Genomic DNA, 21132 nt, shown 5'->3' with positions numbered 1-21132 from the left:
CATTCATGGTGTCATTTAGCTGTTAGCTAGCATAATAAAGTATCTATCTATCTATCTATCTATCTATCTATCTATCTATCTATCTATCTATCTATCTATCTATCTATCTATCTATCTATCTATCTATCTATCTATCTATCTATCTATCTATCTATCTATCTATCTATCTATCTATCTATCTATCTATCTATCTATCTATCTATCTATCTATCTATAAAAGGCCTTCCAATGTAATTCCAGCCCAGATAGCTGGCTAGCACTCAGATAGCTGGCTGACTAGCTATAACAGGCCTTTAAATCCAGCTTCTTTTGCTTACAGCCAAACCACCTTGGGAACGCCTGATCTCGTCCGATCTCAGAAGCCAAGCAGGGTTGGGCTCAGTCAGTACCTAGATGGGAGACCGCCTGGGAATACTGAGTGCTGTAAGCTTTTTATTTTTTGGTTTCAGCCCCATTCATGGTGTCATTTAGCTGTTAGCTAGCATAATAAAGTATCTATCTATCTATCTATCTATCTATCTATCTATCTATCTATCTATCTATCTATCTATCTATCTATCTATCTATCTATCTATCTATCTATCTATCTATCTATCTATCTATCTATCTATCTATCTATCTATCTATCTATCTATCTATCTATCTATCTATAAAAGGCCTTCCAATGTAATTCCAGCCCAGATAGCTGGCTAGCACTCAGATAGCTGGCTGACTAGCTATAACAGGCCTTTAAATCCAGCTTCTTTCGCTTACGGCCAAACCACCTTGGGAACGCCTGATCTCGTCCGATCTCAGAAGCCAAGCAGGGTTGGGCTCAGTCAGTACCTAGATGGGAGACCGCCTGGGAATACTGAGTGCTGTAAGCTTTTTATTTTTTGGTTTCAGCCCCATTCATGGTGTCATTTAGCTGTTAGCTAGCATAATAAAGTATCTATCTATCTATCTATCTATCTATCTATCTATCTATCTATCTATCTATCTATCTATCTATCTATCTATCTATCTATCTATCTATCTATCTATCTATCTATCTATCTATCTATCTATCTATCTATCTATCTATCTATCTATCTATCTATCTATCTATAAAAGGCCTTCCAATGTAATTCCAGCCCAGATAGCTGGCTAGCACTCAGATAGCTGGCTGACTAGCTATAACAGGCCTTTAAATCCAGCTTCTTTCGCTTACGGCCAAACCACCTTGGGAACGCCTGATCTCGTCCGATCTCAGAAGCCAAGCAGGGTTGGGCTCAGTCAGTACCTAGATGGGAGACCGCCTGGGAATACTGAGTGCTGTAAGCTTTTTATTTTTTGGTTTCAGCCCCATTCATGGTGTCATTTAGCTGTTAGCTAGCATAATAAAGTATCTATCTATCTATCTATCTATCTATCTATCTATCTATCTATCTATCTATCTATCTATCTATCTATCTATCTATCTATCTATCTATCTATCTATCTATCTATCTATCTATCTATCTATCTATCTATCTATCTATCTATCTATCTATAAAAGGCCTTCCAATGTAATTCCAGCCCAGTTAGCTGGCTAGCACTCAGATAGCTGGCTGACTAGCTATAACAGGCCTTTAAATCCAGCTTCTTTCGCTTACGGCCAAACCACCTTGGGAACGCCTGATCTCGTCCGATCTCAGAAGCCAAGCAGGGTTGGGCTCAGTCAGTACCTAGATGGGAGACCGCCTGGGAATACTGAGTGCTGTAAGCTTTTTATTTTTTGGTTTCAGCCCCATTCATGGTGTCATTTAGCTGTTAGCTAGCATAATAAAGTATCTATCTATCTATCTATCTATCTATCTATCTATCTATCTATCTATCTATCTATCTATCTATCTATCTATCTATCTATCTATCTATCTATCTATCTATCTATCTATCTATCTATCTATCTATCTATCTATCTATCTATCTATCTATCTATCTATCTATCTATAAAAGGCCTTCCAATGTAATTCCAGCCCAGATAGCTGGCTAGCACTCAGATAGCTGGCTGACTAGCTATAACAGGCCTTTAAATCCAGCTTCTTTCGCTTACGGCCAAACCACCTTGGGAACGCCTGATCTCGTCCGATCTCAGAAGCCAAGCAGGGTTGGGCTCAGTCAGTACCTAGATGGGAGACCGCCTGGGAATACTGAGTGCTGTAAGCTTTTTATTTTTTGGTTTCAGCCCCATTCATGGTGTCATTTAGCTGTTAGCTAGCATAATAAAGTATCTATCTATCTATCTATCTATCTATCTATCTATCTATCTATCTATCTATCTATCTATCTATCTATCTATCTATCTATCTATCTATCTATCTATCTATCTATCTATCTATCTATCTATCTATCTATCTATCTATCTATCTATCTATCTATCTATCTATAAAAGGCCTTCCAATGTAATTCCAGCCCAGATAGCTGGCTAGCACTCAGATAGCTGGCTGACTAGCTATAACAGGCCTTTAAATCCAGCTTCTTTCGCTTACGGCCAAACCACCTTGGGAACGCCTGATCTCGTCCGATCTCAGAAGCCAAGCAGGGTTGGGCTCAGTCAGTACCTAGATGGGAGACCGCCTGGGAATACTGAGTGCTGTAAGCTTTTTATTTTTTGGTTTCAGCCCCATTCATGGTGTCATTTAGCTGTTAGCTAGCATAATAAAGTATCTATCTATCTATCTATCTATCTATCTATCTATCTATCTATCTATCTATCTATCTATCTATCTATCTATCTATCTATCTATCTATCTATCTATCTATCTATCTATCTATCTATCTATCTATCTATCTATCTATCTATCTATCTATCTATAAAAGGCCTTCCAATGTAATTCCAGCCCAGATAGCTGGCTAGCACTCAGATAGCTGGCTGACTAGCTATAACAGGCCTTTAAATCCAGCTTCTTTCGCTTACGGCCAAACCACCTTGGGAACGCCTGATCTCGTCCGATCTCAGAAGCCAAGCAGGGTTGGGCTCAGTCAGTACCTAGATGGGAGACCGCCTGGGAATACTGAGTGCTGTAAGCTTTTTATTTTTTGGTTTCAGCCCCATTCATGGTGTCATTTAGCTGTTAGCTAGCATAATAAAGTATCTATCTATCTATCTATCTATCTATCTATCTATCTATCTATCTATCTATCTATCTATCTATCTATCTATCTATCTATCTATCTATCTATCTATCTATCTATCTATCTATCTATCTATCTATCTATCTATCTATCTATCTATCTATCTATCTATAAAAGGCCTTCCAATGTAATTCCAGCCCAGATAGCTGGCTAGCACTCAGATAGCTGGCTGACTAGCTATAACAGGCCTTTAAATCCAGCTTCTTTCGCTTACGGCCAAACCACCTTGGGAACGCCTGATCTCGTCCGATCTCAGAAGCCAAGCAGGGTTGGGCTCAGTCAGTACCTAGATGGGAGACCGCCTGGGAATACTGAGTGCTGTAAGCTTTTTATTTTTTGGTTTCAGCCCCATTCATGGTGTCATTTAGCTGTTAGCTAGCATAATAAAGTATCTATCTATCTATCTATCTATCTATCTATCTATCTATCTATCTATCTATCTATCTATCTATCTATCTATCTATCTATCTATCTATCTATCTATCTATCTATCTATCTATCTATCTATCTATCTATCTATCTATCTATCTATCTATCTATCTATAAAAGGCCTTCCAATGTAATTCCAGCCCAGTTAGCTGGCTAGCACTCAGATAGCTGGCTGACTAGCTATAACAGGCCTTTAAATCCAGCTTCTTTCGCTTACGGCCAAACCACCTTGGGAACGCCTGATCTCGTCCGATCTCAGAAGCCAAGCAGGGTTGGGCTCAGTCAGTACCTAGATGGGAGACCGCCTGGGAATACTGAGTGCTGTAAGCTTTTTATTTTTTGGTTTCAGCCCCATTCATGGTGTCATTTAGCTGTTAGCTAGCATAATAAAGTATCTATCTATCTATCTATCTATCTATCTATCTATCTATCTATCTATCTATCTATCTATCTATCTATCTATCTATCTATCTATCTATCTATCTATCTATCTATCTATCTATCTATCTATCTATCTATCTATCTATCTATCTATCTATCTATAAAAGGCCTTCCAATGTAATTCCAGCCCAGATAGCTGGCTAGCACTCAGATAGCTGGCTGACTAGCTATAACAGGCCTTTAAATCCAGCTTCTTTCGCTTACGGCCAAACCACCTTGGGAACGCCTGATCTCGTCCGATCTCAGAAGCCAAGCAGGGTTGGGCTCAGTCAGTACCTAGATGGGAGACCGCCTGGGAATACTGAGTGCTGTAAGCTTTTTATTTTTTGGTTTCAGCCCCATTCATGGTGTCATTTAGCTGTTAGCTAGCATAATAAAGTATCTATCTATCTATCTATCTATCTATCTATCTATCTATCTATCTATCTATCTATCTATCTATCTATCTATCTATCTATCTATCTATCTATCTATCTATCTATCTATCTATCTATCTATCTATCTATCTATCTATCTATCTATCTATCTATCTATCTATCTATCTATAAAAGGCCTTCCAATGTAATTCCAGCCCAGATAGCTGGCTAGCACTCAGATAGCTGGCTGACTAGCTATAACAGGCCTTTAAATCCAGCTTCTTTCGCTTACGGCCAAACCACCTTGGGAACGCCTGATCTCGTCCGATCTCAGAAGCCAAGCAGGGTTGGGCTCAGTCAGTACCTAGATGGGAGACCGCCTGGGAATACTGAGTGCTGTAAGCTTTTTATTTTTTGGTTTCAGCCCCATTCATGGTGTCATTTAGCTGTTAGCTAGCATAATAAAGTATCTATCTATCTATCTATCTATCTATCTATCTATCTATCTATCTATCTATCTATCTATCTATCTATCTATCTATCTATCTATCTATCTATCTATCTATCTATCTATCTATCTATCTATCTATCTATCTATCTATCTATCTATCTATCTATCTATCTATCTATCTATAAAAGGCCTTCCAATGTAATTCCAGCCCAGATAGCTGGCTAGCACTCAGATAGCTGGCTGACTAGCTATAACAGGCCTTTAAATCCAGCTTCTTTCGCTTACGGCCAAACCACCTTGGGAACGCCTGATCTCGTCCGATCTCAGAAGCCAAGCAGGGTTGGGCTCAGTCAGTACCTAGATGGGAGACCGCCTGGGAATACTGAGTGCTGTAAGCTTTTTATTTTTTGGTTTCAGCCCCATTCATGGTGTCATTTAGCTGTTAGCTAGCATAATAAAGTATCTATCTATCTATCTATCTATCTATCTATCTATCTATCTATCTATCTATCTATCTATCTATCTATCTATCTATCTATCTATCTATCTATCTATCTATCTATCTATCTATCTATCTATCTATCTATCTATAAAAGGCCTTCCAATGTAATTCCAGCCCAGATAGCTGGCTAGCACTCAGATAGCTGGCTGACTAGCTATAACAGGCCTTTAAATCCAGCTTCTTTCTCTTACGGCCAAACCACCTTGGGAACGCCTGATCTCGTCCGATCTCAGAAGCCAAGCAGGGTTGGGCTCAGTCAGTACCTAGATGGGAGACCGCCTGGGAATACTGAGTGCTGTAAGCTTTTTATTTTTTGGTTTCAGCCCCATTCATGGTGTCATTTAGCTGTTAGCTAGCATAATAAAGTATCTATCTATCTATCTATCTATCTATCTATCTATCTATCTATCTATCTATCTATCTATCTATCTATCTATCTATCTATCTATCTATCTATCTATCTATCTATCTATCTATCTATCTATCTATCTATCTATCTATCTATCTATCTATCTATCTATCTATAAAAGGCCTTCCAATGTAATTCCAGCCCAGATAGCTGGCTAGCACTCAGATAGCTGGCTGACTAGCTATAACAGGCCTTTAAATCCAGCTTCTTTTGCTTACAGCCAAACCACCTTGGGAACGCCTGATCTCGTCCGATCTCAGAAGCCAAGCAGGGTTGGGCTCAGTCAGTACCTAGATGGGAGACCGCCTGGGAATACTGAGTGCTGTAAGCTTTTTATTTTTTGGTTTCAGCCCCATTCATGGTGTCATTTAGCTGTTAGCTAGCATAATAAAGTATCTATCTATCTATCTATCTATCTATCTATCTATCTATCTATCTATCTATCTATCTATCTATCTATCTATCTATCTATCTATCTATCTATCTATCTATCTATCTATCTATCTATCTATCTATCTATCTATCTATCTATCTATCTATCTATCTATAAAAGGCCTTCCAATGTAATTCCAGCCCAGATAGCTGGCTAGCACTCAGATAGCTGGCTGACTAGCTATAACAGGCCTTTAAATCCAGCTTCTTTCGCTTACGGCCAAACCACCTTGGGAACGCCTGATCTCGTCCGATCTCAGAAGCCAAGCAGGGTTGGGCTCAGTCAGTACCTAGATGGGAGACCGCCTGGGAATACTGAGTGCTGTAAGCTTTTTATTTTTTGGTTTCAGCCCCATTCATGGTGTCATTTAGCTGTTAGCTAGCATAATAAAGTATCTATCTATCTATCTATCTATCTATCTATCTATCTATCTATCTATCTATCTATCTATCTATCTATCTATCTATCTATCTATCTATCTATCTATCTATCTATCTATCTATCTATCTATCTATCTATCTATCTATCTATCTATCTATCTATCTATCTATAAAAGGCCTTCCAATGTAATTCCAGCCCAGTTAGCTGGCTAGCACTCAGATAGCTGGCTGACTAGCTATAACAGGCCTTTAAATCCAGCTTCTTTCGCTTACGGCCAAACCACCTTGGGAACGCCTGATCTCGTCCGATCTCAGAAGCCAAGCAGGGTTGGGCTCAGTCAGTACCTAGATGGGAGACCGCCTGGGAATACTGAGTGCTGTAAGCTTTTTATTTTTTGGTTTCAGCCCCATTCATGGTGTCATTTAGCTGTTAGCTAGCATAATAAAGTATCTATCTATCTATCTATCTATCTATCTATCTATCTATCTATCTATCTATCTATCTATCTATCTATCTATCTATCTATCTATCTATCTATCTATCTATCTATCTATCTATCTATCTATCTATCTATCTATCTATCTATCTATCTATCTATCTATCTATCTATAAAAGGCCTTCCAATGTAATTCCAGCCCAGATAGCTGGCTAGCACTCAGATAGCTGGCTGACTAGCTATAACAGGCCTTTAAATCCAGCTTCTTTCGCTTACGGCCAAACCACCTTGGGAACGCCTGATCTCGTCCGATCTCAGAAGCCAAGCAGGGTTGGGCTCAGTCAGTACCTAGATGGGAGACCGCCTGGGAATACTGAGTGCTGTAAGCTTTTTATTTTTTGGTTTCAGCCCCATTCATGGTGTCATTTAGCTGTTAGCTAGCATAATAAAGTATCTATCTATCTATCTATCTATCTATCTATCTATCTATCTATCTATCTATCTATCTATCTATCTATCTATCTATCTATCTATCTATCTATCTATCTATCTATCTATCTATCTATCTATCTATCTATCTATCTATCTATCTATCTATCTATCTATCTATAAAAGGCCTTCCAATGTAATTCCAGCCCAGATAGCTGGCTAGCACTCAGATAGCTGGCTGACTAGCTATAACAGGCCTTTAAATCCAGCTTCTTTCGCTTACGGCCAAACCACCTTGGGAACGCCTGATCTCGTCCGATCTCAGAAGCCAAGCAGGGTTGGGCTCAGTCAGTACCTAGATGGGAGACCGCCTGGGAATACTGAGTGCTGTAAGCTTTTTATTTTTTGGTTTCAGCCCCATTCATGGTGTCATTTAGCTGTTAGCTAGCATAATAAAGTATCTATCTATCTATCTATCTATCTATCTATCTATCTATCTATCTATCTATCTATCTATCTATCTATCTATCTATCTATCTATCTATCTATCTATCTATCTATCTATCTATCTATCTATCTATCTATCTATCTATCTATAAAAGGCCTTCCAATGTAATTCCAGCCCAGATAGCTGGCTAGCACTCAGATAGCTGGCTGACTAGCTATAACAGGCCTTTAAATCCAGCTTCTTTCGCTTACGGCCAAACCACCTTGGGAACGCCTGATCTCGTCCGATCTCAGAAGCCAAGCAGGGTTGGGCTCAGTCAGTACCTAGATGGGAGACCGCCTGGGAATACTGAGTGCTGTAAGCTTTTTATTTTTTGGTTTCAGCCCCATTCATGGTGTCATTTAGCTGTTAGCTAGCATAATAAAGTATCTATCTATCTATCTATCTATCTATCTATCTATCTATCTATCTATCTATCTATCTATCTATCTATCTATCTATCTATCTATCTATCTATCTATCTATCTATCTATCTATCTATCTATCTATCTATCTATCTATCTATCTATCTATAAAAGGCCTTCCAATGTAATTCCAGCCCAGATAGCTGGCTAGCACTCAGATAGCTGGCTGACTAGCTATAACAGGCCTTTAAATCCAGCTTCTTTCGCTTACGGCCAAACCACCTTGGGAACGCCTGATCTCGTCCGATCTCAGAAGCCAAGCAGGGTTGGGCTCAGTCAGTACCTAGATGGGAGACCGCCTGGGAATACTGAGTGCTGTAAGCTTTTTATTTTTTGGTTTCAGCCCCATTCATGGTGTCATTTAGCTGTTAGCTAGCATAATAAAGTATCTATCTATCTATCTATCTATCTATCTATCTATCTATCTATCTATCTATCTATCTATCTATCTATCTATCTATCTATCTATCTATCTATCTATCTATCTATCTATCTATCTATCTATCTATCTATCTATCTATCTATCTATCTATAAAAGGCCTTCCAATGTAATTCCAGCCCAGATAGCTGGCTAGCACTCAGATAGCTGGCTGACTAGCTATAACAGGCCTTTAAATCCAGCTTCTTTTGCTTACAGCCAAACCACCTTGGGAACGCCTGATCTCGTCCGATCTCAGAAGCCAAGCAGGGTTGGGCTCAGTCAGTACCTAGATGGGAGACCGCCTGGGAATACTGAGTGCTGTAAGCTTTTTATTTTTTGGTTTCAGCCCCATTCATGGTGTCATTTAGCTGTTAGCTAGCATAATAAAGTATCTATCTATCTATCTATCTATCTATCTATCTATCTATCTATCTATCTATCTATCTATCTATCTATCTATCTATCTATCTATCTATCTATCTATCTATCTATCTATCTATCTATCTATCTATCTATCTATCTATCTATCTATCTATCTATCTATCTATCTATCTATAAAAGGCCTTCCAATGTAATTCCAGCCCAGATAGCTGGCTAGCACTCAGATAGCTGGCTGACTAGCTATAACAGGCCTTTAAATCCAGCTTCTTTCGCTTACGGCCAAACCACCTTGGGAACGCCTGATCTCGTCCGATCTCAGAAGCCAAGCAGGGTTGGGCTCAGTCAGTACCTAGATGGGAGACCGCCTGGGAATACTGAGTGCTGTAAGCTTTTTATTTTTTGGTTTCAGCCCCATTCATGGTGTCATTTAGCTGTTAGCTAGCATAATAAAGTATCTATCTATCTATCTATCTATCTATCTATCTATCTATCTATCTATCTATCTATCTATCTATCTATCTATCTATCTATCTATCTATCTATCTATCTATCTATCTATCTATCTATCTATCTATCTATCTATCTATCTATCTATCTATAAAAGGCCTTCCAATGTAATTCCAGCCCAGTTAGCTGGCTAGCACTCAGATAGCTGGCTGACTAGCTATAACAGGCCTTTAAATCCAGCTTCTTTCGCTTACGGCCAAACCACCTTGGGAACGCCTGATCTCGTCCGATCTCAGAAGCCAAGCAGGGTTGGGCTCAGTCAGTACCTAGATGGGAGACCGCCTGGGAATACTGAGTGCTGTAAGCTTTTTATTTTTTGGTTTCAGCCCCATTCATGGTGTCATTTAGCTGTTAGCTAGCATAATAAAGTATCTATCTATCTATCTATCTATCTATCTATCTATCTATCTATCTATCTATCTATCTATCTATCTATCTATCTATCTATCTATCTATCTATCTATCTATCTATCTATCTATCTATCTATCTATCTATCTATCTATCTATCTATCTATCTATCTATCTATAAAAGGCCTTCCAATGTAATTCCAGCCCAGATAGCTGGCTAGCACTCAGATAGCTGGCTGACTAGCTATAACAGGCCTTTAAATCCAGCTTCTTTCGCTTACGGCCAAACCACCTTGGGAACGCCTGATCTCGTCCGATCTCAGAAGCCAAGCAGGGTTGGGCTCAGTCAGTACCTAGATGGGAGACCGCCTGGGAATACTGAGTGCTGTAAGCTTTTTATTTTTTGGTTTCAGCCCCATTCATGGTGTCATTTAGCTGTTAGCTAGCATAATAAAGTATCTATCTATCTATCTATCTATCTATCTATCTATCTATCTATCTATCTATCTATCTATCTATCTATCTATCTATCTATCTATCTATCTATCTATCTATCTATCTATCTATCTATCTATCTATCTATCTATCTATCTATCTATCTATCTATCTATCTATAAAAGGCCTTCCAATGTAATTCCAGCCCAGATAGCTGGCTAGCACTCAGATAGCTGGCTGACTAGCTATAACAGGCCTTTAAATCCAGCTTCTTTCGCTTACGGCCAAACCACCTTGGGAACGCCTGATCTCGTCCGATCTCAGAAGCCAAGCAGGGTTGGGCTCAGTCAGTACCTAGATGGGAGACCGCCTGGGAATACTGAGTGCTGTAAGCTTTTTATTTTTTGGTTTCAGCCCCATTCATGGTGTCATTTAGCTGTTAGCTAGCATAATAAAGTATCTATCTATCTATCTATCTATCTATCTATCTATCTATCTATCTATCTATCTATCTATCTATCTATCTATCTATCTATCTATCTATCTATCTATCTATCTATCTATCTATCTATCTATCTATCTATCTATCTATCTATCTATCTATCTATCTATAAAAGGCCTTCCAATGTAATTCCAGCCCAGATAGCTGGCTAGCACTCAGATAGCTGGCTGACTAGCTATAACAGGCCTTTAAATCCAGCTTCTTTCGCTTACGGCCAAACCACCTTGGGAACGCCTGATCTCGTCCGATCTCAGAAGCCAAGCAGGGTTGGGCTCAGTCAGTACCTAGATGGGAGACCGCCTGGGAATACTGAGTGCTGTAAGCTTTTTATTTTTTGGTTTCAGCCCCATTCATGGTGTCATTTAGCTGTTAGCTAGCATAATAAAGTATCTATCTATCTATCTATCTATCTATCTATCTATCTATCTATCTATCTATCTATCTATCTATCTATCTATCTATCTATCTATCTATCTATCTATCTATCTATCTATCTATCTATCTATCTATCTATCTATCTATCTATCTATAAAAGGCCTTCCAATGTAATTCCAGCCCAGTTAGCTGGCTAGCACTCAGATAGCTGGCTGACTAGCTATAACAGGCCTTTAAATCCAGCTTCTTTCGCTTACGGCCAAACCACCTTGGGAACGCCTGATCTCGTCCGATCTCAGAAGCCAAGCAGGGTTGGGCTCAGTCAGTACCTAGATGGGAGACCGCCTGGGAATACTGAGTGCTGTAAGCTTTTTATTTTTTGGTTTCAGCCCCATTCATGGTGTCATTTAGCTGTTAGCTAGCATAATAAAGTATCTATCTATCTATCTATCTATCTATCTATCTATCTATCTATCTATCTATCTATCTATCTATCTATCTATCTATCTATCTATCTATCTATCTATCTATCTATCTATCTATCTATCTATCTATCTATCTATCTATCTATCTATCTATAAAAGGCCTTCCAATGTAATTCCAGCCCAGATAGCTGGCTAGCACTCAGATAGCTGGCTGACTAGCTATAACAGGCCTTTAAATCCAGCTTCTTTCGCTTACGGCCAAACCACCTTGGGAACGCCTGATCTCGTCCGATCTCAGAAGCCAAGCAGGGTTGGGCTCAGTCAGTACCTAGATGGGAGACCGCCTGGGAATACTGAGTGCTGTAAGCTTTTTATTTTTTGGTTTCAGCCCCATTCATGGTGTCATTTAGCTGTTAGCTAGCATAATAAAGTATCTATCTATCTATCTATCTATCTATCTATCTATCTATCTATCTATCTATCTATCTATCTATCTATCTATCTATCTATCTATCTATCTATCTATCTATCTATCTATCTATCTATCTATCTATCTATCTATCTATCTATCTATCTATAAAAGGCCTTCCAATGTAATTCCAGCCCAGATAGCTGGCTAGCACTCAGATAGCTGGCTGACTAGCTATAACAGGCCTTTAAATCCAGCTTCTTTCGCTTACGGCCAAACCACCTTGGGAACGCCTGATCTCGTCCGATCTCAGAAGCCAAGCAGGGTTGGGCTCAGTCAGTACCTAGATGGGAGACCGCCTGGGAATACTGAGTGCTGTAAGCTTTTTATTTTTTGGTTTCAGCCCCATTCATGGTGTCATTTAGCTGTTAGCTAGCATAATAAAGTATCTATCTATCTATCTATCTATCTATCTATCTATCTATCTATCTATCTATCTATCTATCTATCTATCTATCTATCTATCTATCTATCTATCTATCTATCTATCTATCTATCTATCTATCTATAAAAGGCCTTCCAATGTAATTCCAGCCCAGTTAGCTGGCTAGCACTCAGATAGCTGGCTGACTAGCTATAACAGGCCTTTAAATCCAGCTTCTTTCGCTTACGGCCAAACCACCTTGGGAACGCCTGATCTCGTCCGATCTCAGAAGCCAAGCAGGGTTGGGCTCAGTCAGTACCTAGATGGGAGACCGCCTGGGAATACTGAGTGCTGTAAGCTTTTTATTTTTTGGTTTCAGCCCCATTCATGGTGTCATTTAGCTGTTAGCTAGCATAATAAAGTATCTATCTATCTATCTATCTATCTATCTATCTATCTATCTATCTATCTATCTATCTATCTATCTATCTATCTATCTATCTATCTATCTATCTATCTATCTATCTATCTATCTATCTATCTATCTATCTATCTATCTATCTATCTATCTATCTATCTATCTATCTATAAAAGGCCTTCCAATGTAATTCCAGCCCAGATAGCTGGCTAGCACTCAGATAGCTGGCTGACTAGCTATAACAGGCCTTTAAATCCAGCTTCTTTCGCTTACGGCCAAACCACCTTGGGAACGCCTGATCTCGTCCGATCTCAGAAGCCAAGCAGGGTTGGGCTCAGTCAGTACCTAGATGGGAGACCGCCTGGGAATACTGAGTGCTGTAAGCTTTTTATTTTTTGGTTTCAGCCCCATTCATGGTGTCATTTAGCTGTTAGCTAGCATAATAAAGTATCTATCTATCTATCTATCTATCTATCTATCTATCTATCTATCTATCTATCTATCTATCTATCTATCTATCTATCTATCTATCTATCTATCTATCTATCTATCTATCTATCTATCTATCTATCTATCTATCTATCTATCTATCTATCTATAAAAGGCCTTCCAATGTAATTCCAGCCCAGATAGCTGGCTAGCACTCAGATAGCTGGCTGACTAGCTATAACAGGCCTTTAAATCCAGCTTCTTTCGCTTACGGCCAAACCACCTTGGGAACGCCTGATCTCGTCCGATCTCAGAAGCCAAGCAGGGTTGGGCTCAGTCAGTACCTAGATGGGAGACCGCCTGGGAATACTGAGTGCTGTAAGCTTTTTATTTTTTGGTTTCAGCCCCATTCATGGTGTCATTTAGCTGTTAGCTAGCATAATAAAGTATCTATCTATCTATCTATCTATCTATCTATCTATCTATCTATCTATCTATCTATCTATCTATCTATCTATCTATCTATCTATCTATCTATCTATCTATCTATCTATCTATCTATCTATCTATCTATCTATCTATCTATCTATCTATCTATCTATCTATCTATAAAAGGCCTTCCAATGTAATTCCAGCCCAGATAGCTGGCTAGCACTCAGATAGCTGGCTGACTAGCTATAACAGGCCTTTAAATCCAGCTTCTTTCGCTTACGGCCAAACCACCTTGGGAACGCCTGATCTCGTCCGATCTCAGAAGCCAAGCAGGGTTGGGCTCAGTCAGTACCTAGATGGGAGACCGCCTGGGAATACTGAGTGCTGTAAGCTTTTTATTTTTTGGTTTCAGCCCCATTCATGGTGTCATTTAGCTGTTAGCTAGCATAATAAAGTATCTATCTATCTATCTATCTATCTATCTATCTATCTATCTATCTATCTATCTATCTATCTATCTATCTATCTATCTATCTATCTATCTATCTATCTATCTATCTATCTATCTATCTATCTATCTATCTATCTATCTATCTATAAAAGGCCTTCCAATGTAATTCCAGCCCAGATAGCTGGCTAGCACTCAGATAGCTGGCTGACTAGCTATAACAGGCCTTTAAATCCAGCTTCTTTCGCTTACGGCCAAACCACCTTGGGAACGCCTGATCTCGTCCGATCTCAGAAGCCAAGCAGGGTTGGGCTCAGTCAGTACCTAGATGGGAGACCGCCTGGGAATACTGAGTGCTGTAAGCTTTTTATTTTTTGGTTTCAGCCCCATTCATGGTGTCATTTAGCTGTTAGCTAGCATAATAAAGTATCTATCTATCTATCTATCTATCTATCTATCTATCTATCTATCTATCTATCTATCTATCTATCTATCTATCTATCTATCTATCTATCTATCTATCTATCTATCTATCTATCTATCTATCTATCTATCTATCTATCTATCTATCTATCTATCTATAAAAGGCCTTCCAATGTAATTCCAGCCCAGATAGCTGGCTAGCACTCAGATAGCTGGCTGACTAGCTATAACAGGCCTTTAAATCCAGCTTCTTTCGCTTACGGCCAAACCACCTTGGGAACGCCTGATCTCGTCCGATCTCAGAAGCCAAGCAGGGTTGGGCTCAGTCAGTACCTAGATGGGAGACCGCCTGGGAATACTGAGTGCTGTAAGCTTTTTATTTTTTGGTTTCAGCCCCATTCATGGTGTCATTTAGCTGTTAGCTAGCATAATAAAGTATCTATCTATCTATCTATCTATCTATCTATCTATCTATCTATCTATCTATCTATCTATCTATCTATCTATCTATCTATCTATCTATCTATCTATCTATCTATCTATCTATCTATCTATCTATCTATCTATCTATCTATCTATCTATCTATCTATCTATAAAAGGCCTTCCAATGTAATTCCAGCCCAGATAGCTGGCTAGCACTCAGATAGCTGGCTGACTAGCTATAACAGGCCTTTAAATCCAGCTTCTTTCGCTTACGGCCAAACCACCTTGGGAACGCCTGATCTCGTCCGATCTCAGAAGCCAAGCAGGGTTGGGCTCAGTCAGTACCTAGATGGGAGACCGCCTGGGAATACTGAGTGCTGTAAGCTTTTTATTTTTTGGTTTCAGCCCCATTCATGGTGTCATTTAGCTGTTAGCTAGCATAATAAAGTATCTATCTATCTATCTATCTATCTATCTATCTATCTATCTATCTATCTATCTATCTATCTATCTATCTATCTATCTATCTATCTATCTATCTATCTATCTATCTATCTATCTATCTATCTATCTATCTATCTATCTATCTATCTATCTATCTATCTATCTATCTATAAAAGGCCTTCCAATGTAATTCCAGCCCAGATAGCTGGCTAGCACTCAGATAGCTGGCTGACTAGCTATAACAGGCCTTTAAATCCAGCTTCTTTCGCTTACGGCCAAACCACCTTGGGAACGCCTGATCTCGTCCGATCTCAGAAGCCAAGCAGGGTTGGGCTCAGTCAGTACCTAGATGGGAGACCGCCTGGGAATACTGAGTGCTGTAAGCTTTTTATTTTTTGGTTTCAGCCCCATTCATGGTGTCATTTAGCTGTTAGCTAGCATAATAAAGTATCTATCTATCTATCTATCTATCTATCTATCTATCTATCTATCTATCTATCTATCTATCTATCTATCTATCTATCTATCTATCTATCTATCTATCTATCTATCTATCTATCTATCTATCTATCTATCTATCTATCTATCTATCTATAAAAGGCCTTCCAATGTAATTCCAGCCCAGATAGCTGGCTAGCACTCAGATAGCTGGCTGACTAGCTATAACAGGCCTTTAAATCCAGCTTCTTTCGCTTACGGCCAAACCACCTTGGGAACGCCTGATCTCGTCCGATCTCAGAAGCCAAGCAGGGTTGGGCTCAGTCAGTACCTAGATGGGAGACCGCCTGGGAATACTGAGTGCTGTAAGCTTTTTATTTTTTGGTTTCAGCCCCATTCATGGTGTCATTTAGCTGTTAGCTAGCATAATAAAGTATCTATCTATCTATCTATCTATCTATCTATCTATCTATCTATCTATCTATCTATCTATCTATCTATCTATCTATCTATCTATCTATCTATCTATCTATCTATCTATCTATCTATCTATCTATCTATCTATCTATCTATCTATCTATAAAAGGCCTTCCAATGTAATTCCAGCCCAGATAGCTGGCTAGCACTCAGATAGCTGGCTGACTAGCTATAACAGGCCTTTAAATCCAGCTTCTTTCGCTTACGGCCAAACCACCTTGGGAACGCCTGATCTCGTCCGATCTCAGAAGCCAAGCAGGGTTGGGCTCAGTCAGTACCTAGATGGGAGACTGCCTGGGAATACTGAGTGCTGTAAGCTTTTTATTTTTTGGTTTCAGCCCCATTCATGGTGTCATTTAGCTGTTAGCTAGCATAATAAAGTATCTATCTATCTATCTATCTATCTATCTATCTATCTATCTATCTATCTATCTATCTATCTATCTATCTATCTATCTATCTATCTATCTATCTATCTATCTATCTATCTATCTATCTATCTATCTATCTATCTATCTATCTATCTATCTATCTATAAAAGGCCTTCCAATGTAATTCCAGCCCAGATAGCTGGCTAGCACTCAGATAGCTGGCTGACTAGCTATAACAGGCCTTTAAATCCAGCTTCTTTCGCTTACGGCCAAACCACCTTGGGAACGCCTGATCTCGTCCGATCTCAGAAGCCAAGCAGGGTTGGGCTCAGTCAGTACCTAGATGGGAGACCGCCTGGGAATACTGAGTGCTGTAAGCTTTTTATTTTTTGGTTTCAGCCCCATTCATGGTGTCATTTAGCTGTTAGCTAGCATAATAAAGTATCTATCTATCTATCTATCTATCTATCTATCTATCTATCTATCTATCTATCTATCTATCTATCTATCTATCTATCTATCTATCTATCTATCTATCTATCTATCTATCTATCTATCTATCTATCTATCTATCTATCTATCTATCTATCTATCTATAAAAGGCCTTCCAATGTAATTCCAGCCCAGATAGCTGGCTAGCACTCAGATAGCTGGCTGACTAGCTATAACAGGCCTTTAAATCCAGCTTCTTTCGCTTACGGCCAAACCACCTTGGGAACGCCTGATCTCGTCCGATCTCAGAAGCCAAGCAGGGTTGGGCTCAGTCAGTACCTAGATGGGAGACCGCCTGGGAATACTGAGTGCTGTAAGCTTTTTATTTTTTGGTTTCAGCCCCATTCATGGTGTCATTTAGCTGTTAGCTAGCATAATAAAGTATCTATCTATCTATCTATCTATCTATCTATCTATCTATCTATCTATCTATCTATCTATCTATCTATCTATCTATCTATCTATCTATCTATCTATCTATCTATCTATCTATCTATCTATCTATCTATCTATCTATCTATCTATCTATAAAAGGCCTTCCAATGTAATTCCAGCCCAGATAGCTGGCTAGCACTCAGATAGCTGGCTGACTAGCTATAACAGGCCTTTAAATCCAGCTTCTTTCGCTTACGGCCAAACCACCTTGGGAACGCCTGATCTCGTCCGATCTCAGAAGCCAAGCAGGGTTGGGCTCAGTCAGTACCTAGATGGGAGACCGCCTGGGAATACTGAGTGCTGTAAGCTTTTTATTTTTTGGTTTCAGCCCCATTCATGGTGTCATTTAGCTGTTAGCTAGCATAATAAAGTATCTATCTATCTATCTATCTATCTATCTATCTATCTATCTATCTATCTATCTATCTATCTATCTATCTATCTATCTATCTATCTATCTATCTATCTATCTATCTATCTATCTATCTATCTATCTATCTATCTATCTATCTATCTATCTATCTATAAAAGGCCTTCCAATGTAATTCCAGCCCAGATAGCTGGCTAGCACTCAGATAGCTGGCTGACTAGCTATAACAGGCCTTTAAATCCAGCTTCTTTCGCTTACGGCCAAACCACCTTGGGAACGCCTGATCTCGTCCGATCTCAGAAGCCAAGCAGGGTTGGGCTCAGTCAGTACCTAGATGGGAGACCGCCTGGGAATACTGAGTGCTGTAAGCTTTTTATTTTTTGGTTTCAGCCCCATTCATGGTGTCATTTAGCTGTTAGCTAGCATAATAAAGTATCTATCTATCTATCTATCTATCTATCTATCTATCTATCTATCTATCTATCTATCTATCTATCTATCTATCTATCTATCTATCTATCTATCTATCTATCTATCTATCTATCTATCTATCTATCTATCTATCTATCTATCTATCTATAAAAGGCCTTCCAATGTAATTCCAGCCCAGATAGCTGGCTAGCACTCAGATAGCTGGCTGACTAGCTATAACAGGCCTTTAAATCCAGCTTCTTTCGCTTACGGCCAAACCACCTTGGGAACGCCTGATCTCGTCCGATCTCAGAAGCCAAGCAGGGTTGGGCTCAGTCAGTACCTAGATGGGAGACCGCCTGGGAATACTGAGTGCTGTAAGCTTTTTATTTTTTGGTTTCAGCCCCATTCATGGTGTCATTTAGCTGTTAGCTAGCATAATAAAGTATCTATCTATCTATCTATCTATCTATCTATCTATCTATCTATCTATCTATCTATCTATCTATCTATCTATCTATCTATCTATCTATCTATCTATCTATCTATCTATCTATCTATCTATCTATCTATCTATCTATCTATCTATCTATCTATAAAAGGCCTTCCAATGTAATTCCAGCCCAGATAGCTGGCTAGCACTCAGATAGCTGGCTGACTAGCTATAACAGGCCTTTAAATCCAGCTTCTTTCGCTTACGGCCAAACCACCTTGGGAACGCCTGATCTCGTCCGATCTCAGAAGCCAAGCAGGGTTGGGCTCAGTCAGTACCTAGATGGGAGACTGCCTGGGAATACTGAGTGCTGTAAGCTTTTTATTTTTTGGTTTCAGCCCCATTCATGGTGTCATTTAGCTGTTAGCTAGCATAATAAAGTATCTATCTATCTATCTATCTATCTATCTATCTATCTATCTATCTATCTATCTATCTATCTATCTATCTATCTATCTATCTATCTATCTATCTATCTATCTATCTATCTATCTATCTATCTATCTATCTATCTATCTATCTATAAAAGGCCTTCCAATGTAATTCCAGCCCAGATAGCTGGCTAGCACTCAGATAGCTGGCTGACTAGCTATAACAGGCCTTTAAATCCAGCTTCTTTCGCTTACGGCCAAACCACCTTGGGAACGCCTGATCTCGTCCGATCTCAGAAGCCAAGCAGGGTTGGGCTCAGTCAGTACCTAGATGGGAGACCGCCTGGGAATACTGAGTGCTGTAAGCTTTTTATTTTTTGGTTTCAGCCCCATTCATGGTGTCATTTAGCTGTTAGCTAGCATAATAAAGTATCTATCTATCTATCTATCTATCTATCTATCTATCTATCTATCTATCTATCTATCTATCTATCTATCTATCTATCTATCTATCTATCTATCTATCTATCTATCTATCTATCTATCTATCTATCTATCTATCTATAAAAGGCCTTCCAATGTAATTCCAGCCCAGATAGCTGGCTAGCACTCAGATAGCTGGCTGACTAGCTATAACAGGCCTTTAAATCCAGCTTCTTTCGCTTACGGCCAAACCACCTTGGGAACGCCTGATCTCGTCCGATCTCAGAAGCCAAGCAGGGTTGGGCTCAGTCAGTACCTAGATGGGAGACCGCCTGGGAATACTGAGTGCTGTAAGCTTTTTATTTTTTGGTTTCAGCCCCATTCATGGTGTCATTTAGCTGTTAGCTAGCATAATAAAGTATCTATCTATCTATCTATCTATCTATCTATCTATCTATCTATCTATCTATCTATCTATCTATCTATCTATCTATCTATCTATCTATCTATCTATCTATCTATCTATCTATCTATCTATCTATCTATCTATCTATCTATCTATAAAAGGCCTTCCAATGTAATTCCAGCCCAGATAGCTGGCTAGCACTCAGATAGCTGGCTGACTAGCTATAACAGGCCTTTAAATCCAGCTTCTTTCGCTTACGGCCAAACCACCTTGGGAACGCCTGATCTCGTCCGATCTCAGAAGCCAAGCAGGGTTGGGCTCAGTCAGTACCTAGATGGGAGACCGCCTGGGAATACTGAGTGCTGTAAGCTTTTTATTTTTTGGTTTCAGCCCCATTCATGGTGTCATTTAGCTGTTAGCTAGCATAATAAAGTATCTATCTATCTATCTATCTATCTATCTATCTATCTATCTATCTATCTATCTATCTATCTATCTATCTATCTATCTATCTATCTATCTATCTATCTATCTATCTATCTATCTATCTATCTATCTATCTATCTATCTATCTATCTATCTATCTATAAAAGGCCTTCCAATGTAATTCCAGCCCAGATAGCTGGCTAGCACTCAGATAGCTGGCTGACTAGCTATAACAGGCCTTTAAATCCAGCTTCTTTCGCTTACGGCCAAACCACCTTGGGAACGCCTGATCTCGTCCGATCTCAGAAGCCAAGCAGGGTTGGGCTCAGTCAGTACCTAGATGGGAGACCGCCTGGGAATACTGAGTGCTGTAAGCTTTTTATTTTTTGGTTTCAGCCCCATTCATGGTGTCATTTAGCTGTTAGCTAGCATAATAAAGTATCTATCTATCTATCTATC

General features: G+C 39.4%; 49 non-coding genes across 49 annotated transcripts; all 49 read left to right on the top strand.

Annotated features, from left to right (window-relative positions):
- The first annotated feature begins 311 nt into the window (after nucleotides 1-311).
- Nucleotides 312-430, top strand: LOC134307178 (5S ribosomal RNA). Its single transcript, XR_010009728.1, has one exon. It is a non-coding gene; the product is annotated as a 5S ribosomal RNA (ribosomal RNA).
- Nucleotides 431-747: 317 nt separating this feature from the next.
- On the top strand, nucleotides 748-866 carry LOC134307149 (5S ribosomal RNA). The gene has a single exon (XR_010009702.1). It is a non-coding gene; the product is annotated as a 5S ribosomal RNA (ribosomal RNA).
- A 317-nt stretch (nucleotides 867-1183) lies between these two features.
- On the top strand, nucleotides 1184-1302 carry LOC134307148 (5S ribosomal RNA). The gene has a single exon (XR_010009701.1). It is a non-coding gene; the product is annotated as a 5S ribosomal RNA (ribosomal RNA).
- Nucleotides 1303-1607: 305 nt separating this feature from the next.
- Nucleotides 1608-1726, top strand: LOC134307147 (5S ribosomal RNA). The gene has a single exon (XR_010009700.1). It is a non-coding gene; the product is annotated as a 5S ribosomal RNA (ribosomal RNA).
- Nucleotides 1727-2047: 321 nt separating this feature from the next.
- Nucleotides 2048-2166, top strand: LOC134307146 (5S ribosomal RNA). Its single transcript, XR_010009699.1, has one exon. It is a non-coding gene; the product is annotated as a 5S ribosomal RNA (ribosomal RNA).
- A 317-nt stretch (nucleotides 2167-2483) lies between these two features.
- Nucleotides 2484-2602, top strand: LOC134307143 (5S ribosomal RNA). The gene has a single exon (XR_010009697.1). It is a non-coding gene; the product is annotated as a 5S ribosomal RNA (ribosomal RNA).
- Nucleotides 2603-2911: 309 nt separating this feature from the next.
- On the top strand, nucleotides 2912-3030 carry LOC134307142 (5S ribosomal RNA). Its single transcript, XR_010009696.1, has one exon. It is a non-coding gene; the product is annotated as a 5S ribosomal RNA (ribosomal RNA).
- Nucleotides 3031-3343: 313 nt separating this feature from the next.
- On the top strand, nucleotides 3344-3462 carry LOC134307141 (5S ribosomal RNA). The gene has a single exon (XR_010009695.1). It is a non-coding gene; the product is annotated as a 5S ribosomal RNA (ribosomal RNA).
- A 313-nt stretch (nucleotides 3463-3775) lies between these two features.
- Nucleotides 3776-3894, top strand: LOC134307140 (5S ribosomal RNA). Its single transcript, XR_010009694.1, has one exon. It is a non-coding gene; the product is annotated as a 5S ribosomal RNA (ribosomal RNA).
- A 309-nt stretch (nucleotides 3895-4203) lies between these two features.
- LOC134307139 (5S ribosomal RNA) lies at nucleotides 4204-4322 on the top strand. The gene has a single exon (XR_010009693.1). It is a non-coding gene; the product is annotated as a 5S ribosomal RNA (ribosomal RNA).
- A 325-nt stretch (nucleotides 4323-4647) lies between these two features.
- LOC134307138 (5S ribosomal RNA) lies at nucleotides 4648-4766 on the top strand. The gene has a single exon (XR_010009691.1). It is a non-coding gene; the product is annotated as a 5S ribosomal RNA (ribosomal RNA).
- Nucleotides 4767-5091: 325 nt separating this feature from the next.
- Nucleotides 5092-5210, top strand: LOC134307137 (5S ribosomal RNA). The gene has a single exon (XR_010009690.1). It is a non-coding gene; the product is annotated as a 5S ribosomal RNA (ribosomal RNA).
- Nucleotides 5211-5499: 289 nt separating this feature from the next.
- LOC134307184 (5S ribosomal RNA) lies at nucleotides 5500-5618 on the top strand. Its single transcript, XR_010009734.1, has one exon. It is a non-coding gene; the product is annotated as a 5S ribosomal RNA (ribosomal RNA).
- Nucleotides 5619-5935: 317 nt separating this feature from the next.
- LOC134307176 (5S ribosomal RNA) lies at nucleotides 5936-6054 on the top strand. The gene has a single exon (XR_010009727.1). It is a non-coding gene; the product is annotated as a 5S ribosomal RNA (ribosomal RNA).
- A 313-nt stretch (nucleotides 6055-6367) lies between these two features.
- Nucleotides 6368-6486, top strand: LOC134307136 (5S ribosomal RNA). The gene has a single exon (XR_010009689.1). It is a non-coding gene; the product is annotated as a 5S ribosomal RNA (ribosomal RNA).
- Nucleotides 6487-6803: 317 nt separating this feature from the next.
- On the top strand, nucleotides 6804-6922 carry LOC134307135 (5S ribosomal RNA). Its single transcript, XR_010009688.1, has one exon. It is a non-coding gene; the product is annotated as a 5S ribosomal RNA (ribosomal RNA).
- Nucleotides 6923-7243: 321 nt separating this feature from the next.
- LOC134307134 (5S ribosomal RNA) lies at nucleotides 7244-7362 on the top strand. Its single transcript, XR_010009687.1, has one exon. It is a non-coding gene; the product is annotated as a 5S ribosomal RNA (ribosomal RNA).
- Nucleotides 7363-7679: 317 nt separating this feature from the next.
- On the top strand, nucleotides 7680-7798 carry LOC134307131 (5S ribosomal RNA). The gene has a single exon (XR_010009685.1). It is a non-coding gene; the product is annotated as a 5S ribosomal RNA (ribosomal RNA).
- A 297-nt stretch (nucleotides 7799-8095) lies between these two features.
- Nucleotides 8096-8214, top strand: LOC134307130 (5S ribosomal RNA). The gene has a single exon (XR_010009684.1). It is a non-coding gene; the product is annotated as a 5S ribosomal RNA (ribosomal RNA).
- Nucleotides 8215-8519: 305 nt separating this feature from the next.
- Nucleotides 8520-8638, top strand: LOC134307129 (5S ribosomal RNA). Its single transcript, XR_010009683.1, has one exon. It is a non-coding gene; the product is annotated as a 5S ribosomal RNA (ribosomal RNA).
- A 305-nt stretch (nucleotides 8639-8943) lies between these two features.
- On the top strand, nucleotides 8944-9062 carry LOC134307175 (5S ribosomal RNA). The gene has a single exon (XR_010009726.1). It is a non-coding gene; the product is annotated as a 5S ribosomal RNA (ribosomal RNA).
- A 325-nt stretch (nucleotides 9063-9387) lies between these two features.
- On the top strand, nucleotides 9388-9506 carry LOC134307128 (5S ribosomal RNA). The gene has a single exon (XR_010009682.1). It is a non-coding gene; the product is annotated as a 5S ribosomal RNA (ribosomal RNA).
- Nucleotides 9507-9811: 305 nt separating this feature from the next.
- LOC134307127 (5S ribosomal RNA) lies at nucleotides 9812-9930 on the top strand. Its single transcript, XR_010009681.1, has one exon. It is a non-coding gene; the product is annotated as a 5S ribosomal RNA (ribosomal RNA).
- A 317-nt stretch (nucleotides 9931-10247) lies between these two features.
- On the top strand, nucleotides 10248-10366 carry LOC134307126 (5S ribosomal RNA). The gene has a single exon (XR_010009680.1). It is a non-coding gene; the product is annotated as a 5S ribosomal RNA (ribosomal RNA).
- Nucleotides 10367-10683: 317 nt separating this feature from the next.
- LOC134307125 (5S ribosomal RNA) lies at nucleotides 10684-10802 on the top strand. Its single transcript, XR_010009679.1, has one exon. It is a non-coding gene; the product is annotated as a 5S ribosomal RNA (ribosomal RNA).
- A 313-nt stretch (nucleotides 10803-11115) lies between these two features.
- On the top strand, nucleotides 11116-11234 carry LOC134307124 (5S ribosomal RNA). Its single transcript, XR_010009678.1, has one exon. It is a non-coding gene; the product is annotated as a 5S ribosomal RNA (ribosomal RNA).
- Nucleotides 11235-11535: 301 nt separating this feature from the next.
- On the top strand, nucleotides 11536-11654 carry LOC134307123 (5S ribosomal RNA). Its single transcript, XR_010009677.1, has one exon. It is a non-coding gene; the product is annotated as a 5S ribosomal RNA (ribosomal RNA).
- A 305-nt stretch (nucleotides 11655-11959) lies between these two features.
- Nucleotides 11960-12078, top strand: LOC134307122 (5S ribosomal RNA). Its single transcript, XR_010009676.1, has one exon. It is a non-coding gene; the product is annotated as a 5S ribosomal RNA (ribosomal RNA).
- A 305-nt stretch (nucleotides 12079-12383) lies between these two features.
- Nucleotides 12384-12502, top strand: LOC134307120 (5S ribosomal RNA). Its single transcript, XR_010009674.1, has one exon. It is a non-coding gene; the product is annotated as a 5S ribosomal RNA (ribosomal RNA).
- Nucleotides 12503-12783: 281 nt separating this feature from the next.
- LOC134307119 (5S ribosomal RNA) lies at nucleotides 12784-12902 on the top strand. The gene has a single exon (XR_010009673.1). It is a non-coding gene; the product is annotated as a 5S ribosomal RNA (ribosomal RNA).
- A 325-nt stretch (nucleotides 12903-13227) lies between these two features.
- Nucleotides 13228-13346, top strand: LOC134307118 (5S ribosomal RNA). Its single transcript, XR_010009672.1, has one exon. It is a non-coding gene; the product is annotated as a 5S ribosomal RNA (ribosomal RNA).
- Nucleotides 13347-13655: 309 nt separating this feature from the next.
- LOC134307116 (5S ribosomal RNA) lies at nucleotides 13656-13774 on the top strand. Its single transcript, XR_010009671.1, has one exon. It is a non-coding gene; the product is annotated as a 5S ribosomal RNA (ribosomal RNA).
- A 321-nt stretch (nucleotides 13775-14095) lies between these two features.
- On the top strand, nucleotides 14096-14214 carry LOC134307115 (5S ribosomal RNA). The gene has a single exon (XR_010009670.1). It is a non-coding gene; the product is annotated as a 5S ribosomal RNA (ribosomal RNA).
- A 301-nt stretch (nucleotides 14215-14515) lies between these two features.
- Nucleotides 14516-14634, top strand: LOC134307114 (5S ribosomal RNA). The gene has a single exon (XR_010009669.1). It is a non-coding gene; the product is annotated as a 5S ribosomal RNA (ribosomal RNA).
- Nucleotides 14635-14947: 313 nt separating this feature from the next.
- Nucleotides 14948-15066, top strand: LOC134307113 (5S ribosomal RNA). The gene has a single exon (XR_010009668.1). It is a non-coding gene; the product is annotated as a 5S ribosomal RNA (ribosomal RNA).
- A 317-nt stretch (nucleotides 15067-15383) lies between these two features.
- LOC134307112 (5S ribosomal RNA) lies at nucleotides 15384-15502 on the top strand. The gene has a single exon (XR_010009667.1). It is a non-coding gene; the product is annotated as a 5S ribosomal RNA (ribosomal RNA).
- A 325-nt stretch (nucleotides 15503-15827) lies between these two features.
- On the top strand, nucleotides 15828-15946 carry LOC134307111 (5S ribosomal RNA). Its single transcript, XR_010009665.1, has one exon. It is a non-coding gene; the product is annotated as a 5S ribosomal RNA (ribosomal RNA).
- Nucleotides 15947-16251: 305 nt separating this feature from the next.
- Nucleotides 16252-16370, top strand: LOC134307110 (5S ribosomal RNA). Its single transcript, XR_010009664.1, has one exon. It is a non-coding gene; the product is annotated as a 5S ribosomal RNA (ribosomal RNA).
- Nucleotides 16371-16675: 305 nt separating this feature from the next.
- Nucleotides 16676-16794, top strand: LOC134307190 (5S ribosomal RNA). The gene has a single exon (XR_010009740.1). It is a non-coding gene; the product is annotated as a 5S ribosomal RNA (ribosomal RNA).
- A 313-nt stretch (nucleotides 16795-17107) lies between these two features.
- LOC134307108 (5S ribosomal RNA) lies at nucleotides 17108-17226 on the top strand. The gene has a single exon (XR_010009662.1). It is a non-coding gene; the product is annotated as a 5S ribosomal RNA (ribosomal RNA).
- Nucleotides 17227-17539: 313 nt separating this feature from the next.
- On the top strand, nucleotides 17540-17658 carry LOC134307107 (5S ribosomal RNA). The gene has a single exon (XR_010009661.1). It is a non-coding gene; the product is annotated as a 5S ribosomal RNA (ribosomal RNA).
- A 305-nt stretch (nucleotides 17659-17963) lies between these two features.
- Nucleotides 17964-18082, top strand: LOC134307106 (5S ribosomal RNA). Its single transcript, XR_010009659.1, has one exon. It is a non-coding gene; the product is annotated as a 5S ribosomal RNA (ribosomal RNA).
- Nucleotides 18083-18395: 313 nt separating this feature from the next.
- On the top strand, nucleotides 18396-18514 carry LOC134307105 (5S ribosomal RNA). The gene has a single exon (XR_010009658.1). It is a non-coding gene; the product is annotated as a 5S ribosomal RNA (ribosomal RNA).
- A 305-nt stretch (nucleotides 18515-18819) lies between these two features.
- On the top strand, nucleotides 18820-18938 carry LOC134307104 (5S ribosomal RNA). The gene has a single exon (XR_010009657.1). It is a non-coding gene; the product is annotated as a 5S ribosomal RNA (ribosomal RNA).
- Nucleotides 18939-19247: 309 nt separating this feature from the next.
- Nucleotides 19248-19366, top strand: LOC134307189 (5S ribosomal RNA). The gene has a single exon (XR_010009739.1). It is a non-coding gene; the product is annotated as a 5S ribosomal RNA (ribosomal RNA).
- Nucleotides 19367-19667: 301 nt separating this feature from the next.
- On the top strand, nucleotides 19668-19786 carry LOC134307236 (5S ribosomal RNA). The gene has a single exon (XR_010009783.1). It is a non-coding gene; the product is annotated as a 5S ribosomal RNA (ribosomal RNA).
- A 293-nt stretch (nucleotides 19787-20079) lies between these two features.
- On the top strand, nucleotides 20080-20198 carry LOC134307235 (5S ribosomal RNA). Its single transcript, XR_010009782.1, has one exon. It is a non-coding gene; the product is annotated as a 5S ribosomal RNA (ribosomal RNA).
- Nucleotides 20199-20499: 301 nt separating this feature from the next.
- LOC134307234 (5S ribosomal RNA) lies at nucleotides 20500-20618 on the top strand. Its single transcript, XR_010009781.1, has one exon. It is a non-coding gene; the product is annotated as a 5S ribosomal RNA (ribosomal RNA).
- Nucleotides 20619-20931: 313 nt separating this feature from the next.
- Nucleotides 20932-21050, top strand: LOC134307233 (5S ribosomal RNA). The gene has a single exon (XR_010009780.1). It is a non-coding gene; the product is annotated as a 5S ribosomal RNA (ribosomal RNA).
- Nucleotides 21051-21132: the final 82 nt, after the last annotated feature.

The sequence above is a fragment of the Trichomycterus rosablanca genome, unplaced genomic scaffold, assembly GCF_030014385.1.
Source record: "Trichomycterus rosablanca isolate fTriRos1 unplaced genomic scaffold, fTriRos1.hap1 scaffold_256, whole genome shotgun sequence".
In the NCBI taxonomy this organism is placed as follows: Eukaryota; Metazoa; Chordata; class Actinopteri; order Siluriformes; family Trichomycteridae; genus Trichomycterus; species Trichomycterus rosablanca.
Note: the sequence above shows the minus strand (reverse complement) of the source record. Positions and strands in the feature narration are given on the sequence as shown.